The sequence below is a fragment of the Ochlerotatus camptorhynchus genome, unplaced genomic scaffold (assembly GCF_037179485.1).
Source record: "Ochlerotatus camptorhynchus isolate MF236.1 unplaced genomic scaffold, CSIRO-AGI_Acam_v1.1 ptg000077l, whole genome shotgun sequence".
NCBI classification, from domain to species: Eukaryota; Metazoa; Arthropoda; class Insecta; order Diptera; family Culicidae; genus Ochlerotatus; species Ochlerotatus camptorhynchus.
In genome coordinates this window covers 1,501,789-1,517,066 of record NW_027040567.1, presented here as the reverse complement: position 1 = coordinate 1,517,066, position 15,278 = coordinate 1,501,789, and the positions used below count along the sequence as shown (strand labels likewise).

At 36.9% G+C, this 15,278-nt stretch overlaps 1 protein-coding gene across 2 annotated transcripts in view; it reads left to right on the top strand.

Moving 5' to 3' along the window:
• Rab6 (RAS oncogene family member Rab6) overlaps window positions 1–15,278 on the top strand; it is a 102,054-nt gene that overhangs the window by 62,832 nt on the left and 23,944 nt on the right. The window lies entirely within an intron of this gene.

Below are 15,278 nucleotides of genomic sequence, written 5' to 3'. Positions count from 1 at the left end.
TAACTTACCAGCCTTAGTTGTTATGATATACATCTAAGTGTGTTTACATTGTTACTGCTTTGGCAATTCAGTATTTTGAACAGATGTTCCATAACTGTCAAACTAAATACTAAAACTTAATCTCTTTTTTTTTTGCTTGATTTGTTTTCCGTGCTGAGCACCACTGCTATCGACGCCAGGGAGGCAGCTCCCACACCTGGACCCTACCTATCGACCCATCAACCTTTTTTTTTTAATCTTTATTTTAGAGATGTTTAGCCGAACGCTAGTTCATCTCTGGACCCATCAACTCATGAACCGGGGACCAACGGCTTTAATTCCCTTCCGAAGGAAGGCGTGATCAGAGATGTTATGCCTCAAAACTTAATCTCATCTAAATATAAAGGGAGCTTTTGCCTGCAATTATTAATTATTTTGTTCTAAAGTCTCAACATACGAAATTATATATATCTCGGTAGTACTGTACTGCCGACACTCGCATAATTGTCCCATCTTTGCTTGATTTCCTATTCATATGGGACAGTTATGCTTTTATGGGCAGTGTACCAGAAAGACAACTTCAAAATCAACTTCAGAACTTTGTTCTGAATCCTTTGAAGTGCTTTTTCCTGGTAGTGCTACAACTAGACCATAGTGGCACAGCACAATAAGGCATGGTCGGTCTAAAAACTTGTTTAAATATTAGAAGTTTATTCTTCAGGCAGAGTTTGAATTTCCGATTAATAAGAGCATACTAACATTTCATATATTTGCTACATTTGACTTGAATGTTATCTCTAAAAGTTTATTTTTTGTCAATGTCAAGTACTAGTCCAAAATATTTTACTTGGTTTGACCAGGAAATTGTAACTCCATTCATAGTGACTATGTGACTACTAGGGTTAACTACCCTATTTCGGGCCTATTAAGCACAACCCGCACTTAGTCTTTCTTAATCTTGCGTAGTTTAGCACCAAACGGAATGTTATTATTACTGATTGCTTAAAAGTTTATTTAAAATTATTAAGATTTGATAAAGAGAAACAAATTGTTGAGATATTGTTAAAAGTCTAACACTGCTTCTTGACGCCAAACTCGGCCTACGGATTCTAAACTCGGCCTAACGCATTGAAACGCCAATGAATTCACTTCGGCCTATCGGATGAAGATAAAGATTGATTCGGTCGGACCGCTTCATTTGTTTTTGAGAATATTTGGTGCAAACCAACGGCTTTACTTCTCTTCCGAAGAGATGTTATGCCTCAGAACATCCCGGCGGCGCCGACTGGGATTGAACCCAGGCCTGCTGGGGTGAGAGGTAATCACGGTTACCACTAGTGATACGCCTTTTATGAAATCTCAAAAAGTTTAATAGCTCGTCTTCATTATCTTTAGGAGATCGAGCATTCCAATTTCAAGATATTTAATGATTTAAAATCCATTTCTGAATTTCAAAGTCATGACGATGTTGTTCACAAATTCAACTCCAGTTTGAATTGCATCATGTCGATTAATGATTTCTGTAAAAATTCCATATAAGGAGCAGTAATTTTACCCAAGTCAAAATCACCAAAATTTCTGTTAGAGTTATGTCGACTAGAATTTTGATTTAAATTTCTGCCAGCTGCAATAGCAGCATAGGTAGCTTCATTTACTTGCTGAACTTTGTTAGCAGCAGGTATAGATGAAGAATTTTAAGCAAAGGAGCTGTTTGTACCTACTACATTCGTAATTTGTTCCTCACTAACAGTTGTCGGAAACGTGAAGCGTTTTTTTTTTATCGCTTAGAACGAGATTTGCTTTGCTAGTCTTACATTTCCAGAGATTGGATTTGTTGTTTTCACCACAATTGGAACATATAAATTTCTTAGGATCTTTCTTCATAGGACAAGCGTTCTTTGCGTGAGAGGAATCACTTGAAATTCCGTGACCCCATCTCTGGCACTTACGGCACTGGGTGAGGTTTTGAAAATTTCCTCCAGTCCTCGGTTAGCTTTTTCTACGGCCTTAAGGCTGTTTAGTTCAGTGAAGCACTGAAATGAACTAAATAAAAATCATTAGAAATCCTGTAGCGCGAATCGCCAGGACGACATTTCATTTTCATTTTGATTACTTGAACTGGTACAACTCCAAGTAATTTGGTCAATTCATCTTCGATCTGCCACCACTGCGTAGACCTTTCAAGGCAATCTTGAACAGACGTTCAGATTTGGTGTCGTAAGTGAAAAATGTGTGTTGCTTCTCAGTAAGATACTGGAGAAGACGTTTGAATCCGTCCAAGGTTTCAGCCAATACACCGTATTCCCTCCGACGACAAATTTGGGAGTTTAAACTTGAATTTAACGAAGTTCAAAATTTCCGTGCCAAGCGCATGGAAATCGGAAATGGTTATCACAATAGAGGGGACCTTTTCCCTCTTGGCATCAAGCCGGGGAAATTTATTAGTTTTTTTTTTCTCTCGATGATGGGTCATTCAAATCATACATGAGCATGTCAGCATGTTGGGGCCTCCCTTAGCGCAGTTGGTAAAGGCGCAGCTACAAAGCAAGACCATGCTGGAGGTGGCTGGGTTCAATTCCCGGTTCGGTCTAGGAATTTTTCGGATTGGAAAATTTCTCGACCCCCCTGAGCATAGAAGTATGATTGGACTTGCCACACAATTATACCAATGCAAAAATGGTACAGGCATCGAAAGCTCTCAATTAATAACTGTGGAAGTGCATCTAGAACACTAAGTTGAGAGCATGCATTAAGCTAATATGCGATATGCAATAAGCTTGAAATGCGAAGAAGAAGAAGAGATGAGCATGTCAGATTGATTGCTCAAATTAATTTTATCAGAAGGGGGATCAAGAGATTGTCCTTTCCCTTTGCGTTTAACTGCCATGGCGGCAGATTAACGTTTCTCCAAATCGACCTCCAAGCAGATTACTATAAGAATCCGAAGTATCGAAGAGGAATTTTCCAAGTCGATATCCAAGCACCAAACAGGAATGGGGGGGGGGGGAAGGGTCCAAACAAGGATCGAAGAGGAATAAGAGTCAAAAAAGGTAGAAAATGTGCGGATAATAGTAGACAAATTCAGAGGGAGAGATGGGTGGAGAAACAAAATACAATTCGGCAGCAGGGCGTGAATGTGGATACAAAGTTTATTCGTTATGCAGGGTGTCCATCTAACTGGGAAAACCGGGAATTCGGATTTGCAAAAAAAAAACGAATTATGCGGGAAAACCCAAATCGCGGAAAAAAAACATATATGCTCATCCCAAGTAATAATTTTGGTTTTATCATTGTCTTGTAGGCCCTAATTTGTTCTTGAAGAATCCTTTAAACCTTTACTTTCAATATTACTTGGAATCAATCAATTTTATATCACATACACCAAATTTACATGAATTTTTCTAAGTGTAGATGTGTAAACAAGAGAATATAACTCTTGTTTACACATCTACACTTAGAAAAATTCATGTTGATTTGGGTGCTCTGAGAGTGACAAATACGAGCGTCAATTTTGACATAAATTTGTGTCATAACAGACGCGAAATATAGCTCAGTCCAACATACTTTTTGTCGAGTAACGAACTTTTCAGTCTCGGAGCACTTAATATTACATAACATGTTTGTTTACGTCTCATCTTTTATGTCAAAGATGGATTACGTCACGAGTAAAATGAGTTATTTCTAAGTGTGTGTACTCAACTTTCATATTATGTTTTTCAATGTGGTAAAGAATCAAAAAATCCTCAAAACTATTGCACATATTACTCTCACTCGCAATCTGTTCGCGCACGGGGCAGATGGTGATTTTGCCGTTATTTCTACCTCGATAGCTTACAGAGTGATTTTTAGAATTTCTTTTTGTGTGACTAAAATAAAACAAAATCTGATGTCCAGGCATTTTGAAAAATCTAATAAACCAAATCAATGAAGGGGTTTCAGGAAGGTTTAACCATTCTATCAATTTCGTATACCTTGTTGAGTCTGCAGAACTGAAAGATAATATATCCGGGCCGATTTGGATAATCCAACAATGTTATTTTTAAACGCAATTAATAATTTTAAATTACGTTATGAATCTCCGTGATGTACAATAATGCCCAAAAATGTTGAGTGGACATCGAACAAGATTTCGATTAAACTGTAAATATCCCCAGGACAATTGTCAGAATGATACAGAACTCAACGGACTGTTTTTAATGATTCTGTTTCCAGTCCCGTGGTGAAAAACCTTGGAGTGCCCCAGGGAAGTGTATTAAGGCCCCTGTTATTTATTATGTATATTAATGACTTGCGACGTGTTTTACGATTTTGCGGCATTAATCTTTTTGCAGATGATACTGTGTTATTCATTGTAGCTAAGGATTTAGATGATGCCGTTTTACACTTGAAGATTTGCTTTCTCTAAGTAGATGGTTGAAGTATAAGCAGTTGAAATTGAATACAAGTGAAACTAAATTTATGGTAATTTCGCGTAATCGATTAAATGAGAACGTCTCTGTTGTAATTGATGATGAGACTATTGATCGCGTTCGGGAGATTAAATATCTTGGCGTGATTATTGATGGCTAACTTAAGTTCAACTTTCACGTTGACAATGTCATCAAGAAAATTACCAAGAAGAATAGAATTCTATGTCGACTGAAAAACGATTTAACTATTGCCAGTAAAATACAGCTATACAAACCAATCATTTCTCCTCATCTAGACTTTTTCCCTTCCATTTTATTTCTGACCAATGAAACACAAATGTCGAAATTACAGCGCTTGTAGAATAAAACAATGCGTTTGATTTTGACATGTAATATATTCACTTCCTCAACTTTGATGCTAGACGCCTTACAATGGTTGTCGGTAAAGCAAAGAATTGTATATTTGACTATGGTGTTCATTTTTAAAGTATTTAACGGTTTGCTGCCTCGATATTTGTGTGATCGAACTGAAAGAGGAAGTGACTTTCATAGATATAATACTAGAAACGCGGTTGAAATAAGAGCACCATGTTTCTTGACTTGTGCTTCACAAAATTCATTATATTTTAAAGGAATAAATGTTTTCAATTCGATGCCTATACATATCAAACGTTCAGCAACACTTACAGAATTTAAAAGACACTGCATTTCACACGTTAAAACTGTCTTTTGAACAGTTATCCAGTGATTTTTTTTTAATAAATTGACAAATTATGTATCTTGACGAAGTTATCTCTAACGAATTATTTTATATGGATAGCTGTCATAATGACTTTTTAATAATTATTGTAGCACTGCAAAAACTATTTTTGCAGGACAAAAAGGCGAACTAAGAGGTGGACGCCTGAGCTTTTTCACATTTATATCGCTGTGAAGCAACTGTAAACTCTAGAAGGAATTTATATCTGTAACAGTAACCAGTTCGATTTTGTTTGCTAACCTGGTTAAATTGTCATATTTAATTATCTTAAAGATCAATCGTCCAGCGCAAAGCTTTGTAGGGGTAAGAGGTGGGACCATCATCATCTTTACAATACATATTTTGGTAACACATCTTTGTATTCCACAAAATGTTATTTGGCTTAAAGAACTTCGAGATTTAAACTCCAGGGAGATTTGGAGAACTTTTAAAACTGCGTTTCTCCTGCTTAGGTCTCTTGTATTGATATATCAGCATGATGGTCACATCAAACTCTAACTCAGGCAAACAAATGAATTCATAGATCGCCTGCATGTAAGGAAGATCACGGGTTCCAAATACACCTCTTACTTCACGGAAGGGTTGTCTACCTCGGGCAACTAGGGTCAGCGTTGCCAGATTGTTTTCAAGCTTATCGGTATCATGTTTAAAAAATCGGTATTCATCGGTATTCACTATTTTAATTAATTTTACATTTTTACCTTTTTGTAGGCGAAAATTCAAACTTTTGGACTAAGAACGAAGTAGTAAGTCGGAAGAAATTTCCGGGAATATTTGAATTAGTCTCTTAATCATACTGAAAAAACTTCCAGAAAAAGAATAAATAAGATATTGTGGTGGAAGTTTGCAGGACATTCTAATGAATGTCGGAAAAAACATTCGATGAGGATCTTCCAAGACAAATATTGAGAAACTTCTGGCGAAAAAATCAGATAACAGTTCAGTTTTGGAAATTGGAAGGCAATTCCAGGGGAAGTCAGAATGACTTATGGAGAAACTTCCAGAGGACGAAAGAAACTTCCGAAAGAACTTCCTGTAGAAGATGAAAGAAACTTTTTGGAGGCGCTGGGAGAAAGTTCCTAAGGTAAATTGGAAGAAACTTATTGAAAAAGCTGGAAGCCAGAGGGCTTACGGAACAGTCGCAAGATACTTCAAGGAGAAGTTGGGGAAAAATCGGGAAGAAATAGATTTCTGGGCGATGTTAGCAACATTTCCTGCAATATTCCTGATATTTATAAAACATCCCTGAATCCCCACAATGTCTCTGAAATTTTCAGAACATTCATGAACTGCACTTCGGAATATCCCTCAATTCTTTGGAACTCCTTGAAAGGTCTTGAAATTTTCCAGACCCATTAACTGTTGTGAAGTTTAAAAAGTTTTCATGAACCTCTAGGAATTTTGCTGAAGTTTTTGGAAACTCACTGAGCTTCTCGGAACTCCTTTAAAGGATCAGAAATTTTCATGAATTTATGTGTCCTGATGTTCTCAGAACTTTCCTAAAGTTATCTCAATTCTCCTGTAACAAATGGAAGTGTCCTGAAAACGATTAAATTTCTATAAACTTCTTTGAACTTGTCAAGTTTCCAAAATATTTCAAATGTTTCCTTAAGTTTACTGGAGTTCTCTGGACTTTCCTGAAATTCCCGGGTTCTCAAATTTTAACAGCAGCTAATGAAACTGTCTTTAATTTATCGGAACTTACCCTTACATATCTTTAAACTTACTCAAAGTCCGAACTATTTCTGAAAAGTTCCTGCAGTTTTCTTGAAGCTAATGGAACTGCAATAAATCTTTGGAAGCATTCCTGAAGTTCCGGGGAAGTTGAAAAAATTGACGAGATATGACTACGAGGCTGGCGACGTGTGGCCATGGATCGAGTAGAGTGAAGACGACTTCTTCGGACAGCAGAGCGTGATAGGTAAGGTAAGGGAGAAGACGAAAGAACCTTTTAAGGGAAGGCAGAAGAAGCTTCCAAGGGAAGTCGAAATAGATTTCCGGAAGGAATTGTAAAATAACTTACAGGGTAAGGTGGACGAAAATTCCTAGGGAAAGTTGAAAAATTAACATTTTTTTGTTCACTGAATAAAAGTATTTCCCGATTTTCAGGAATTACCGGAATGCGCCATCAGTTGTTTCTCGACCCCTTCGTAGCCAAAAAAGACGAGAAAATGGAAGCATTAGTCAAAAAAGTATCAAGCATAAGACATTTTCAAAGAAGTTTTTTTTAGAGCTGGCTCAAAAATTTGAAAAGATAAAAGCCTCTCATATAGTTTCAGCGCGGGCGAGCAGTAATCATTTTGATTATTTAAAAAAAAATCGGTATTAATCAGTATTGAAACTCAAAAATCGGTATTCTGAGAAACCTTATCTGTACATCGGTATACAGTTTGAAAATCGGTATAAATACCGATAAATCGGTATATCTGGCAACGCTGACTAGGGTATCCAACAGTTGTGCTCTGGAGGCGTCATTACCCGGGCAATACCAAACTGCGTGATCGATGTCATCATAACCGGTTTTGCACCTATATATATTGCTGTCAACGAGGTTTATTATGTAGAGATGTGCGTCTATTTAGCGAGTAGTGGTTGGACATAAGTCTTGACATCACGCGGATGAAGCCTCGACTTACATCCAGACCTTTGGCGTGGTTCTCGAAGAAACATTTGGAATAATGGAATGTAACCACCGCCCAAGAGAATTACTTGTCCAATCGTTTTGCCAGAGAACTCTGACGGGAAAAATTCATCATGTGAAATTCTTCTATCATAAATCTCGCCTTGTTGTGCGTCTACCTTTGCGAGACAGTCTGCCTTCTGGGATTGAGTAATGTGAGGGGACCCATACAAAGGTAATCATATATGATCTTTCGACCAGCAAACTCATCTGCTTCCTTAGGGTTTTTGAGTTGGGTGTATTATTAAATAACCAATAAAAAACCAGCAATTGGGTTGGTTAACTTCGAAAAATATACTGATTTGCATACATTATCTGATAGAGCTTCGTTTTCTGAGCACAACGACATTTTTATCGATCCCGTAGACATTAATCTAGATCATCAAATCAAGATTTAAATTTTTGATCGTTGACAAGATGATTTTTGCTAATGTAATCTTACTTATTTAAAATAGTTCCAGTGTACCAAAATTGATGAAATTTAATGCAGATAACGAATATGTATTGAGGATACCCCTAAACAACCCAATTGGATAAATGGAGTAAAACAGACTCCTGATTATTATTCAGGTAACCCAGTAGCGGGAAGTCCAGAAACAGTCATAGGGCTGGTAGCGAGTCACTTTTTAGTGACTTGGTCACTTTTTTCAAGCCAGTCACTAAAAAGTCTCTTTTTTTTAAGGCCAAGTCACTAAAGTCACTTTTTCTTGTAATAAGTCTCTATTTTAAACTTTTTCAAACGTGAATTTATTTCAAGATTGATCATTCTTCTGGATTGGCCTACACTTTGTTCTATTTTTGAACAATTCGAAGTTGACGACCTGGTTTTTTTACGTTTAATCGTTTTTCTCTATCTATAGGGTGTCGACTCATTTGGCTAAATGCTATTTATTAAATGCGTTCAAAATATATTTTTAAAGCAAACGTTTTTAAGACATGACAATCAGTTTTAAAGTTTGAAGTTGAACACTTACTTCATTTTAGTAAGTCTAAGATCACAACATTTTTAATGTCTTGACGTTTCGTACTAACAAAGATGTGGAAACTTTAATGAAGTTCTTTTGATTTCAGAAAAGCTAGATCTAGAGATCTTTGGGGAATTCCAGAGATCTCAAGGGCAGGTCCCCGAAACTTTAGTCCAGACTACTATTGGTTTAAAAATCTATAAGCGTGAGTTTAAACAAATTCAGGATTGTTCCATGAGGTGATCGAGAACCCATAAAATGTTCCGAAAGATTCAGTACAGACACTTTCAGAAAATTTCTGAAAACTTCAGAAATATTTCAGGCACTTCACATAAATCCAGAGAGTTTCAGGGAAGTTTAAAGGTGTTTACAAGAATTCCATTTATTTTAAAGCAGAACCGAGATCTTTATGAGAGTTGAGAGTTTTAGGGAAGCTCCGAGAACATCAAGACAGAGCAGAGAATTAAATTTTTTGGAACGCATTAAAAATTGTATAAACATCCGGAAAATGTAAGAGTAGTTCAAGGGTGTTACATCATGGAAATGTCAAGATCTAAATAAATTCGAAAATTTAGCTAAGTTGGTTAGAGAACATCAACGAAGTTTCATTAATTTAAAAAAAAAAGGCGAGAACTTTTAGCAAGCACCGATATTTTCAAGAAATTCCAGAGAACTTCTAAGAAATTTAGATATTTTTATTAGAAGCTTCAGGAAATTATAAATATATTTCAGATAATTTATCGAGAAATCAAGGTAAGTATAGAAAACTTCTTCCACTGAAAATTAGTGATCTATGGCAAAGTTCCGTGAGCGTTTATAAACATTATAAAACTTAAAGAAAATTGTATAACTTAGAGGCAATTCAATCAATTCCAGTAGAATGGTGGGTTCTTTTAAAAAATACTAAGATATGCAGGGCAGTATAAAGAATTTTTAGGAAATTGATGAATATGTTGGGCAGTTTTAAAAACATCAGGAAACTCTAGGCTGTTGATGAAGTTATGAATTAGTTTCGATAATTTGAATTTCAGACAAATCTTAAGAACTTCAGTGAAACTCATAGAACTATATTTATTATTTCGCTGTGAAATCCTAAGTTCCTGAAATTTCAGAATAACTTCGAAAACTTCACAGAAGTACAGAGATCTTCATAAACATTTCGAGAACTTCATAAAAGTCTATGGAACTTAAGGGAAGATCCGAGAACTTCAAGAACCTTTATGGACATTTCGAAAGCATCTGAAATAAGTTTAGTAAAGGTCCAAAAACAAAGGGAATTTCAGAGGAGTTCAGTTCCCTTACTTTCACTAAATTAGCGGAAAATTTCAAGAATTTTCCAGATTTTCAGAGAACTTTAGAGATGTTAAGAAAATTATTGAGGTTTTCACATAAGTCCAGAAGTTCACGCAAGCTTAAACATTTTTAGAACAGTTCAATTGAATTCATGGTAGTACTGTTGTAGCTTCATGAGAACTGCAAACACTTTAGAGAAGTTTCGAGAACTTCGAGGAAGATATTGATCTAGCTAATAAAGTTCTAAACAAACAAACAAACTTCAACAAAGAACAGATATCCTCAGAGCAGAGATATTCCAGAGCAGGGAAATTACATAAATTAAAAAAAAAAAGTTTCGACGAATTCAGTGAACTGTTAACACTTTAGAGAAGATTCACAATCATTAGGAAAATTGTGGAAACTTTAGGAAGTCCGAAAAAGTTTAGAGAAGTTTTAAAAAAAATGATGAGAAGTATTGCGAGCATCAGGTTAGTTTCTCAAACTACCAAAAAAAAAACTTCAATGCAGTTTAATTAAATTCATGAATATTTTGGGAACTTTCAAGTAGTTATGAAGACCTCAGTAGTTATGAAGAGGACTATTATTTCATATTCAACGAAAGATTTCTCATGAAGTTAACTATCTTAGGCTTCCCTGCAAATTCCCGGTTTTTCAGGATTTTCCAAATAATAGAAGCTTGGAGGTTTAATCATAAACTTTCTATTGAATCTTTCGCTTTAAAGGTTCCTATACACATACATATTTAAGTGTTTATGAGAATCTAATTGAATAAGTTTAAAACATCAAACATTTATTTGGTATGCCACCAGAACAACTAATTTTCTTCCCCTAGGTCACTTTTTAGTCACTTTTTTACAACTATAAGTCACTATTTGGTCACTTATTTCTTCAACATGGTCACTAAAATCACTATTTTTGACAGCATTGATAGCTACCAGCCCTGCAGTCAAAAAGTCAACTAATAAGGGTGAGTAAACAGCCATGTCAAGGATAGGAAATGGAGTAAATTAGGGAAAGAAATGGACCGTGAATTTTCTGGCGATCAAACAAGGAGCACCCTAGTGATGAAAATGCATGTTGTGGGGATTAAACTGATCGTTTTATGACTTTATCTTTAAGTTAAAAGATAGCAAGATTGTAGATTAAAATATAGCAAGTTGATTGCAGTTTCATTCACACATCGTTATCAATCAAAGTAACATCCCGGTTACTGCTTTTACTAGTTACATAGCTCATACCATGTCCTAAAACTGTGAATTTACAAATGTGCATGGTTTTCTAAAGCTGATTTTTTTTCTGAAAATCAGGGAACATCACGGAATTAGTTTTCCCCATTGAGTCGACACCCTGAATAGTCCGCAACATCGACCCTGTCAAACGAACAGTATTGTGCCACAATAAATAAACAATTTGGAAACACAAACCTTCCAATACCTACAATAGCGATACATTCACAAAACATTCATAAAACAGGAATAAATCCAATAAAAAACAATCTGATTGCGGCTAGGGGTTAGGGGTATAGTATCCATAAAACATGAAGTTCGAGGGATATCTGATAGTCATTCTACCAACTGACCCGCAATTCAAAAATCTCCCATAGTCGATGTTAGCACCCATGATTCCGCCACACATGCCAGGAATTATCCACCAACGACAACACGGCTGTCATCGTTGCCCACTTCCTGTTGCAATGACCATGATGGTCTGCGGCACAGAGAACGATCGGAAATAACGATGATGATGATGATGGAGGCAAAACAAGAAGGTGTGTGCGGGTGGAGCAAGAAAAGTCGCATTCAATTTGCATGCGGTCATCCTACGGTGGGACGATACAGACAAATTCCTACTACTCTGATTGTTGCATTGTTGCTGCAGCTCTACGCTGATTGCAGTCGAGATTCGGAAAAAAAAAGAAACCACAAAACTAAAGTTTCGAAATTTTTTGTGTGCCGAAATTTCAACAAAATGAACATCCCTACCGCGTTGTCAGTTTGTCACACGACCACGAGGGACTGCAGAAAGCCAAAAATTTAAATCCAATTCATTGCGTTTTCCTAGCAAGCAAGTGTGGTGGTGGAACCAGTAGCAAAACCTGAAAAAGGCCAACACGCCTTTTTCGGTAATAGCCTGGTATAAGCGACACACAGGCCACGTTCATATCGGATAGCTCCTTCCAAATGGGACTTGATGGATGCAACGTTTGCTGGATGAGGTGACGTGGGATGGCTTGTTGCAGTTTAAATCGAATTAAATGCAACGAACCGTAACATTACCGACCGAATCCGCTATCGAGTGGAGCGTGCCCGGGCCGCCGCTACTGGGGAAAAAGTGTAAGAAGTTTGGGAAAATTTAATGAAGGTTGACGCCTCCCTCTCGCCGCGATGGCAATCTCAGCCGCAGGGGTATAAGTTGACCAATTGTAAGTGAGAGCAACAAAACAAAAAGCGCCGAAATCAATAATTGCTTTATACATTCGCAACGCTCGCTGACCGATTTGATGGGGAATTGGTGAATTGAAGAAAATAAACGAAACGAAATTGCAACGCGATGCAATTTATGCCCTCACATCATCCTGGTGCAATCGCACCAAATCAGGATTGAGGTGAAACGGTTGACCCGGGGTGTGGCGTAATATTTATTTGGGCAGTAAATTTCGCCATAATCGAATGAGTGTCTCAAATTCAGAATGTGAGTCCTTGACTTCTTTGGTAGTATTTATCAGTTCTGTATTTTGCGTTCTAGTCATGTTTCACGGAACAGTTGACTTAACCCCAACACAATTAGTTCGTTCCACCAACGTACCCAACCTCGAACTCGAGCTAGATCTAAATTCTACCGCCCACCAATTCACGCCAACAATACAACGATGTTGCGTGTATAATCGTTCCTCACATAATAATAAAACTCAATTGTGAAGGCGACAACGACGCAATCGGTGGCGCGTCGTATTCGTCGTCGTCGTCAACAGCAGTTCAATTAGGTAAGCCCTACAGCGGCACTAAAAAATACCAACAACCTGCAGCTTACCTTTCTCGATGTTTTTTTCTTCTTTCTCTTCAACAACGTGGCGAGCTGATAAGAAACCGCCAAGCCGCGCTATATTGATGCACCTGATGGTTGTTTTCCCTGCCTTCACCTTCGGACAGCGACCGCTGTGAATTCAATTAAAAAATCCAAAAATGAACTTTTCACGTGTTTTGATTTTTGTTTGCAGTAAATATATACCTACCTGTATTTGAAAAACAGCCCAGCACCGTTGAACCATTAGCTCTACCTGTTTCCATTCTCAAGTATGAGTTTAAATTTGGGACAGCACTAGAACCGAGAATTGAAAAATTAATTGGATTGTTCTACAAACAGTCAGAATGGAAAGAAAGTGATTCTTATCATGGTAGTTGGTAGGTGGAGTGAGTGGCAAGTACTATAGATAGCTACGTGTGTGTGATCCACGACAGGTGAATGATTCACAGTCTGCGTCTGAATCATGAGAACAGTTGATTTATTGGCTTTCGTGATAGGAAAGGTGCATACGTGGTTATTAGACGGATAAAGGCTGAACGGCCTGCGGTTGATTGGAAGCAAGAATGGCTTTATATAAGGTCTCGATTAACTTAACTTCAACCTCTTCTCCATCAATTTATTACTTTCTGATTTATCGACGACAAAGACTAGAGACCCAGCGACCGAAACTAGAATCCGTCATTTTTTTTAAATCCAGAAGAAGGTGCTTACATTTGGAAGACGTATAGCAATGTTTTCGAAAATACAGACAGGAGGTTATTAAACATTCCACTGACAAAGTTGACAAAAACCATGCATTTTGTCGTTCAGTTTTTTCTCGCAAATTATTGATGAATGTACACAAATGAAAATTATTTTCCCCATACATTTTTTACCCTGTTTTCTACCACCATGGCTCTCTCAAATCAAATTTGAGAGAGAAAATTCTCTCTCAACATACCATATATTTTGATGACACTCGGGTTGTGATTTCCCTCTCACAGACTTCAGAATAGAGTAACTGGCACTGAAAAAGTTGTTGATACCCTTATGTATGCACTTAGATTAACATCCCAAGTACCGTAGAAAGGGGTACCTTTGATAATGCGGGGAACTTTGATAGTAGAATATCATTAAATTTACTCTCTGCGCTTTTTCCGAATTGGAAACAATGGTTGCATATTATAGCTTACGGTATCTCCGTTGATATCGAATATGGTTTTTATATAGTATGTGTTACATAAAGGGTGTACGGAATCAAATTGCATCATTTTCAAATGGCTGTAGCTTTTTACCCATTGAATATTTTCTATTGCAGTTTTTGGTGAAATTAGTTCAATGTGTATTGTTTACACTGTTTAAAGGGTGTCCCGCATCAAATTGCATCACGGAAAAAAACGCTGTAGATAATTACCTAGTTGACTGATCCTTTTCAAACTTTCAGACAATAGAATATAACCATTAGTAAGCTTTTGGCATATTTATTTCATTCAACTTCAATACCATAACCAGGCTTCCAAATAGTACAGCATTCTCGCGACAGTTGGTTTATACCTGAATTGACTGTTGCTTTGTGTGCTTTACTACCGCTTGCAACCGTACGTTCAGATCTGAATTCGAAGTGTATTGGCAACAACGCAGGCACGAATGAATGAAAGCTGTATTAGAACAGTCGCATCTATACCCCCTTTGCTAAAATCGTCGTGCTTGAAACGTAGTGAACCGAATTAGCTGTATTTATAAATTTCTTTATGACCAGGTTTTCAATGTTTCTGTCGTCATGACAGCCTTCACCAGGCATGGAAAATCATTTGCATTCATTTCGTGCATTCATTTACATTCATTTGTCCCCAACTTTTTACATCGACAGAATTCCGCAAAATGATGTAAAGAGTTCTTGTAGGTTTTGTTATTAGCTACAACTTTTGTTGAGAAATTAAAATCTGTATCTCTTATGCATCATGAATTAGAGCGGGAAGAACTCGTTACTGTTTTTCCGTGAATGTAAAATACATTCACTGAAAAACAGTAGTGGATTCTGTTTGCTCTGGTTCGTCATGCATAAGAGATACGGATTTGAGTTACGGGCAAAAGTTGTAGCTAATATCAAAACCTATAAAAGCTTTATACATTATTTTGCAAAATGCTGTTGATGAAAAAAGTTAGAGGCAAATGAATGTAAATGA